This window comes from Pholis gunnellus, assembly GCF_910591455.1.
Source record: "Pholis gunnellus genome assembly, chromosome: 14".
NCBI classification, from domain to species: domain Eukaryota; kingdom Metazoa; phylum Chordata; class Actinopteri; order Perciformes; family Pholidae; genus Pholis; species Pholis gunnellus.
This window is the reverse complement of record NC_136541.1, coordinates 20,456,539-20,464,844: the sequence shown is the minus strand read 5'-3', so window position 1 is coordinate 20,464,844 and position 8,306 is coordinate 20,456,539.

The following is an 8,306-nucleotide window of genomic DNA, read 5'->3' as shown; positions in this document are numbered from 1 at the left end:
ACTCTTCATTTTATGTCTTATCTGTTCTTGTTTGCTCTGATGCGTTTTGTCCACATTGTGTATTTTCACCTCATGACGACATCACAAACATCTGCCTCATTAATTTGCAGCGAGACAAACACGTTTTGAATTGTCAGATTTTAAAAAGGCACCATTTGTTTCAGTCACCATTTATATTCTAAACTGCTCTGAAGTACACAGAGTGCTCCGTGGTAAACGTGCAGTGTGGTCACAAGATGATCTGGTGGCTCTTTGCTCTTAGGAGCGACTGCTGACTGAGTTGTACGTAGTTTAAGTTGAGCCTACAAGACAACACAGTAGCTGATGGTGGTGTAGTGGGAGTGATTCTGATATTATGTGAGTTTGAATCCCGTAAATATGATTTATTTGTATGTATTTGTCTTCTTCTTTTAACTGTGCTATAGAGTTCTTCTACGTGCACGTGTTTGCACAAAACGGGCTCCAACGACGTCTGTTTTTTTGCCAACTTTATTGTTTCAAAGGAAGAGCAACGAGCTCTCTTCCTGTTTCAACATGAACAACAAGCGACGTTTCAAACTCCAGTGGACTCGTTTTCTCAAAAGACTCCAACGTGGAATCTGGTCTGTTTTCACCAAAGACTGTAAATGAGAAGGTTTGACGTTGTAATGCAAAACTAAACAATGCGGCATTCACGAGGACAGCTACGTGTTCTCTTCCTGTTTTAAACAGCTGCCGTAACTACGACAACAGACTCATCCGGCTGAAAGTCACCAGTTAACATGGTCCCTTGTTAAACCGGCGCTCATCAGTGTGACCGAGTTCATTGAGGAGACGAATGAGGACTACAAAGCTCCAACTGCCTCCATCTTCACCACCCGGATGTCCCACTGCAGGCAGGAACACGCGTAACACGTGTAACATAGTTGAACACGTTCAGATTAAATCCCGCTAAATGGGAAAACTACGCCACCTGCTGTTGTAAATATGTACATGCACTGAATAAGTAGACGCAAAGGACTATGGGTAATCCTCAACGCAACGGAGGGTTCACTACTAGGTAACGAGTCTGTGAATGTCCATGGACAATATAATGTTAACTAACTTTAAAAGTACATACGAGTTGAGCTGGTTTTATTTTGTTGAATAGTATTTGTCTTAGATTATATTCGCCACGTTTTCATTAAGTTAACTATACGTTTCTTATGTGTTTTATTGCCAGTAGAAATGTCTCCGGTATAGCTAGCTAACACTAACGTGATGCCGTCTTTCTAGAAAGACCACAAGTGATGACCATTCTACTGTGTCCTTTGTTATAGATGCAGGTATGTTACAGTATGTTGTTGTACACAATTGTTATTATAAAATGAAAAAGGTAACAGTCCAGTGTGAGAAATCTGTATAAATATATTTTTGGTTATATATTTGTATTTCTCCTCATACATTTAAGAGCGACAGTTTCTGTTCTATTTCGGCTATTTTATTTACATGAATTTAAAACCACTATACGATCACTGTATCATTAGACCACTGTATTTCAAAATTGGGTAATCCTCAACGCAACGGAGGGTTCACTACTAGAAAGACCACAAGTGATGACCATTCTACTGTGTCCTTTGTTATAAATGCAGATGTGGAATAAACCTGCTGTTACCACAAGCCTGACCAGGGCCCTATTCCTCGTACGTGGTTCAACTAAGTCGATCAAATGTCCTATTATCCAGCTTAAATTAACTCGATGATTGACATCAGGCTATCTCGGTTCCTCAAAGGCTGATCTGCGCTCAAACAGTCTCGTTAATTCGAGCCAGACGTCAGTCATCAGGATCGTTGCGCGTGCCCGTCCTACTTCAAAAGGGGGAAGCGTCGATCACCGAAACCATGATTTTCTAACAGTACAATGGCAAATAAACTCAAAGAAAGAGCCTCTTTTTACTCCACTGACGAGCAGGAGATGATCATGAACACATACGAAGAATTCAAGACCATAATCATGACGAAATCTAACGCTGCGAGGGCTAGACGAGAAGCATGGCAAAATATCGCAGACGTCGTTAAATGCGCAAGTGTTGGGAAAACGTATAGGTTAATTTTAAGTGCCTCATCACCTCAATCAATCAGATGATATTACTTTAAGTAGGCTTAATGGAACGCATCATCCAATGAGATCTTATAGCGAAAATAATTATGTCAACTCTTTCAGAATAAGTAGATAAAAACAAGCCCAAAGAGTAACTAACTGATACGAATTAATAGATACTTATGAGGATATATGTAGGTGTATGCGCTTATGTATCATGTGTGTGTATATATATATATATATATATATGTGTATATATATGTATGTATATGTATATGTGTATGTATATATATACATGTATGTGTAGATTACCATATAGAATAGGAGTTTGAATATGTGTGTGTGAATCTGTGTATGGGCGGAGCAGTATGTATGTATTATTCATAATAAGCAGTAAAAATAAATTGTGTGTAATTCTCTCTATTCTTATCATGAGTCCACCTTAATCATGTTCTACAACAATGATATCTATGGTGTACTAATAATACTGTCATATCATTATGAGTGCTTTCAACCATCATGTAGTTCAACCAGCCATCAAGAGGACACGGGAGCAAGTAAACACTAAGCACACACACATTATTCAGAATGGTGAGTCAATACAACATGTGTCATGGTAATGTAATGAACACATCCATAAGTTTCTTAAGCGCCAAATAAACTTTATGAACAGCACGGCATGCAGCGGCTTTCCCGATGTTCTCCGCATCACCGACACTGTACAAACATGAACCACTCGCTACACAGCGCGAGGCTGTGATACAGTCTGAGACAGTAGATGGCGTGTGGTGTTCAATGTACGGCTCGAGAAGGTCTTTAAATAAATGATTCCTTGTCGGCAGAATCGATAGCGCTCGTACAGGAAGTCATCATGATGTGATAACGGATCTTGGCGATCTCGAAGAACTCTCTCCCTATAAAACGCTAATCTGACTAATATCGCTTCCTCATCGATGGATCTCTGAGGAAGGGAGCTGACACTTTTTTCTGGGGGAGTGGCAGCTTATCCAGCGGATCTAGCTCAAGCCTGCTCTGGAGCAGGTTCAGGCTTATGGATGTGTTGCTATGGTGATTTTTCCAAACTTGCTTCGAGGAACCGAAAAGCCTCACTTATGTAATCTCATCCTGAAAATTATCCGGCTAACTCAGTTAAACACGTACGAGGAAAAGGGCCCAGCTCCAAGAGATTCATTTAGCCAGGAGACATCTCACAGAGGTTACACACGCACATGCACACGGGATGAAAATCAATACTATGTCACTATCTTGTGGTTAAACATATATTATGGGAATACTGTAGCAAAAATTTAAATAAAGCCCATAAAATATGTTAAACTGCGTTGAATAATAATCATAATAACAACAATAATAATAGACAGAATGCATTGTTTTATTATTTTATCTTCCTGTTTTAAACAGCTGCCGTAACTATGACAACAACAGTCGCATTGGGCTGAAAGTCACCAGTTAACACGGTCCCTTGTTAAACCGTAACACCGGAGCGTCCCGATGCACTTTAGCACTACACACCTGGGCCCCGTACCTCGTACCTGGCTAACTGAGTTAGCCGGATAATTTTCAGGATGAGATTACATAAATCAGGCTTTTCGGTTCCTCGAAGCAAGTTTGGCAAAATCACCATAGCAACACATCCATAAACTTGAACCTGCTCCAGCGCAGGCTAACTTCAGTGAGCTGGATTAGCTTGCCACTCCCCCGGAAATACATGTCAGCTCCCTTCCTCAGAGATCCATTGATGAAGGAGGATATTAGTCAGATTAGCGTTTTATAGGGAGAGAGTTCTTCGAGATCGCCAAGATCCGTTATCACATCATGATGACTTCCTGTACGAGCGCTATCGATTCTGCCGACAAGGAATCATTTATTTAAAGACCTTCTCGAGCCGTACATTGAACACCAGAATAAACAGAATAAACCAAAGATCTTTATTTTTTCCATTGTCATTTATTGCCTCTTGATCAACACATGCTCACTCTTCCATGTAGGTATGTTTAGTTCTTAAATGACACAAATATAACATGTAAATACATGATGTATGTAAATTAACCATAAACATCAAATATCAGATGAAACTAGAAAATGCATTTCCTGCTGAAAATACATATCCAATTAAAAAAAAAATTGCAAAAAGCTTAATAATTCAAAAAGTTTAAAGATTTCAAATATGAAAAGTCAGCATCACCCCTCTCCTGAAAGAGCTGAACCTTTTAATATTTGAACGGTTTCTGTGGTTTAAAAAATATCAGCAGTAGTGATATTTGTTGTAGTAGTAGTTGAAAGCTGAAATTAATTGCAAACCATTTCAATGTGAATTGTTTTCATTTTAACAACCATTTATTTAACTGGAATAATCTTAAATTATCAGACAATAATTCAGTTGTTAGTCCCTTAAATGCTTATTACTCAAACTTTGTAATTTAGATTGATTAGAGAATAAAAAGTTAAGCTTCAACAAATAAACAGTTTATATATAACAGAACTGCATTATTGAAGTATTATCAGGTACAAATACTTCAGTGACAAAAGTCAGGATTATGAGTGCCCCCTTTTTAAAGTGCTGCAACTAATACATGTTATATTTGTGGGTTTTTATAATAATGTCACGTAAACAGTATCCTGATGTATGTCATATAATAATGTCATATTTCATAAGATCACATGACGTCTGCACATAGCTGTCAGATAGATATCTTGCAGTAAAGAAAACAAACAGTGTTTTCCTCTGAAATGTGTTTCAGTATAAAGTATAAATATACAGCATAGTGAAAATACTACAGTAAGTATTAATTCACATTAGTTGAATAATGTTTATTTCTTTGTTTTCACCGGTGGTTGAAAGTAAATAAGTAACAGCCCACTCTAGTAGCTAACATCAGATGAATCTATGTATATAAATGTGTATAAACAATAACTTGATGGAGTTATTTTAAGTGTTGGTGTAGCAGCTACACTGTTAGCATAGCATAGCCCAGAAAACAAGCATTTAAAAAAATGGTTCGCTAATCGTCTTGTGGACAGACTCTACAACGCATTCATTTCTTTAAATTACAGCAATTTTTTTGTGGGGTTCATACAGTCGTAGTAAACCAGATTAATTCAGCCGATGTGTGCAAACAAGTGTTTTCTACTATTTTATTTATAGTATAGATGCGATAGATAGATATTTACTTTATTAATCCTCGCTAAAGCAGCAATTGTGGTACAGGTAAATAAAATAACAGTAAAAATATGAATATAAAATGCACACTATATACAATGAAATAGAATCATATTAAATGAACTAACTAAACAGTAGTGCAAAGTGTCATGTATGAATTGTGTCTTTTATTATGCTGAGCTCAGGTCACGACGATTAAGCTCACCTGGTCCTTCCAGACTATAAAATATATTTGTAATATTGTCAAAATGTGCTACAGTACACCCAAAATGTCAGTTTACTCCCTAAGTGTACAATTTACGCAGCCACAATATTCTGTATTTGAGTGTTGTACAGCCCCAGAAATATATTTGTTACAGTCTAATCTAGTCTGTTGTGTTGGAGACGGTTATTGTAATGAGTATTATGCTTTCTTAAATCAAATCAAGTTGTCACTGAGTCCTTCCTTTCCTTTATAACACGTCCTCACAGCGAGCCAATCAGACAAATCACAGGTGAGGTGATGTAGTTCTCCTCTCTGTCCACTAGATGATGCTAACTAACCATCTAAAGAGATAAAGATCAGCTCAGTTCACAACGATTTAATGAAGCAGCAGCAACTTGGATCACATGCATGTCTCACTGATGAGACACAATGTGACGTTTACATGTATTTATTTATAAATGTGTTATTTTGAATGAAGATTTGGTGAAATATGTTCATCAATCACATTCTTCTATCATGATTTATAACCTACATGTTGTAACATTTCTGAGCAGCAGCTTCTAAAAGCTTACAGTCAAAACAATCAGCGTGAACCCGTCAAATAAGCAGAAGATCACATGACGATGAAGAAGTAGAAGAAACATGTGAACATCTCATGTTATCACCAACAGACCATCAAACTGAAGGACTCGGATCAAACTCAGTGCTCCTGTTTCAAATACAAAGTCCAGCTCACATGAGACACTGGAGACACTCTGGATGTTGGATCTGATCCTGGAGCAGTGTCCTTAAAGACATGAAATTAAGCTCTCATACACACGGTGGACATATGTTTCTATTGTCAGCCCGTTTGGTTTCCGTAGATAACAAGGTTTGAGCACTCCCAGTTATACACAAGGGTAATAAAGACAGATGTCTAAGTGTGACAAGTCTCAGGTTAGATAAGAGGAAGGGGCTGAATGGTGGTGTCAATGGGCAGTTAGAAACTATTGACCGGATGTTTTAGTGTGAACTCATCCTGCCTCACACCCTGTGCTCAGGTCCTTTATTAGCTATACAGACGGGCCACTCTCTGCTCATCCTCCTGCAGACTACACTGCACGATGGAGCCTTCTCTACGCAGAGAATAAATACTCCAAAGACAAACTTCTTTTCTCAATGTTCCTTATTTCAGTATTATAGGACTCACTCTGTATTATTAAATAGTTTTTCCACCACAAACTTGGCGTCATGAACAGAATCCCTTGAAAGATCGTCGGGAGCCAACAGCGGTTGGTGAACTGGCCCTCCAGAAGGAGGCTCCTTCTGCCTCGACCTCCAAACTAAATAAAGAGAGGACCAATCCGTGGCGGCTCCTGATTGTCTTCACTGGGATCCTGAAGGACCTGATTGAGTCCAGATAGACTTCTAAACATCCGATGAGATACTGAAATTTGGAAAAGTGAAACTGAAAGACCATTTATTGAAAGTCAAATTGGGATTCCAAATTGTACTGAATTAGGAGATGGAATATCTTTGTCAATATTCATAATAATATTTGCATTAACAGGCCTTTGTGGATATTTGTTGACCTCATTTCATAAAATGCTGTTGTTCATGGAAAGTCAAAGAGTATCGTAATATAGAATACTTCCTTGTAAGGAGATTCAAAATATTGCTGAGTAAAGGAGGACGGGAAAACAAAGGTGAATATTTGATATTTGATCAAGTTTTATACTTGTGACAGCAGAGAACATACGGTAACATCAAATATTGAGACAAATGTTTGACAGTCACGTTGAATACCTTAACCCCTGGACCCGAGCGAGCCCCATTTGGGGTTTACAAGATTTTTAATCTATCTATGCCAAAATGATGCCAAACAGCTCTGTTCGGATAGATTGTACAATATGAGTGACAAATAAAGTGAAATATATAATTATAAAGTATATAAAATGAGAATTTTGCATGTTTTTGTTTAGATAAACACCTATAATTGGGGTTTGCTTCACTTTATTTACACCAAATCTTTTTGTGAGGTACCTGCACCCTTTGTGCTATGAATTGGGAATGTTTTTAGGCTAGCCAGGGCCTCATTTAATAAATTACAGTGCTTTTTCTTCAGACGAACTTGGGAATTTTCCCTGTTTGCTGTGTTTGCTGTGTTCAGCTACTATTAACCAGTAACATATACACAATATTTACTCATCTCATCAAATCTCACAATCGTGTTAGTGTTATTCAAGCATCAACATTTTTAAAATAGACCTTGTAGTTACAGAATTGTAGTCTCTTTTGTATGGGTTACAATTTTCGAGAAAAGGCCTAAAAAAGGCTTAGGGTCCAAAAGGCTACAGGTTGAATATCTTACAGGTAGACGTTAAACACTGAAGTCCTTCGACCGAAGACACAAAGAGCCGTAAGGATAAATGTGTCTAGAGTAAAGACTTTGACTTGATTGTGCCATAAACAAATCTAAAGACTCACAGTGACGACTGTATTTAAAGAAATAGTGCGTTAAAGACTAGGAACCTCCGCCTGATGGGCCCAATGTAGTTTGTAACAAGTATGGTGCAGTGAGTTGTCAACATCTGAATGAAGGGGTTAATGAATGTGGGTTTTCCTCAAGGAGGATCATTTAGCATAAATCAGATAAAAAAGTGCCCCCACCACCCAGTCCAGCAGCACAGCAAGGTCCGCCCACAGTCATGGCAGACTACTCCACCAGACTCCATGTTGTCTTCAACGAGCACAGCGGCCTTCAGGAGCCTGCAAACAGAGCAACTGGGAGTGCCACCTCAAACAGTGCTTCCTAGATGGACTGTTGCCATCTGAAACCACTCTTGTGATTGGTGGAAAGGCAATCACTTTTCTTGTTGACTCAG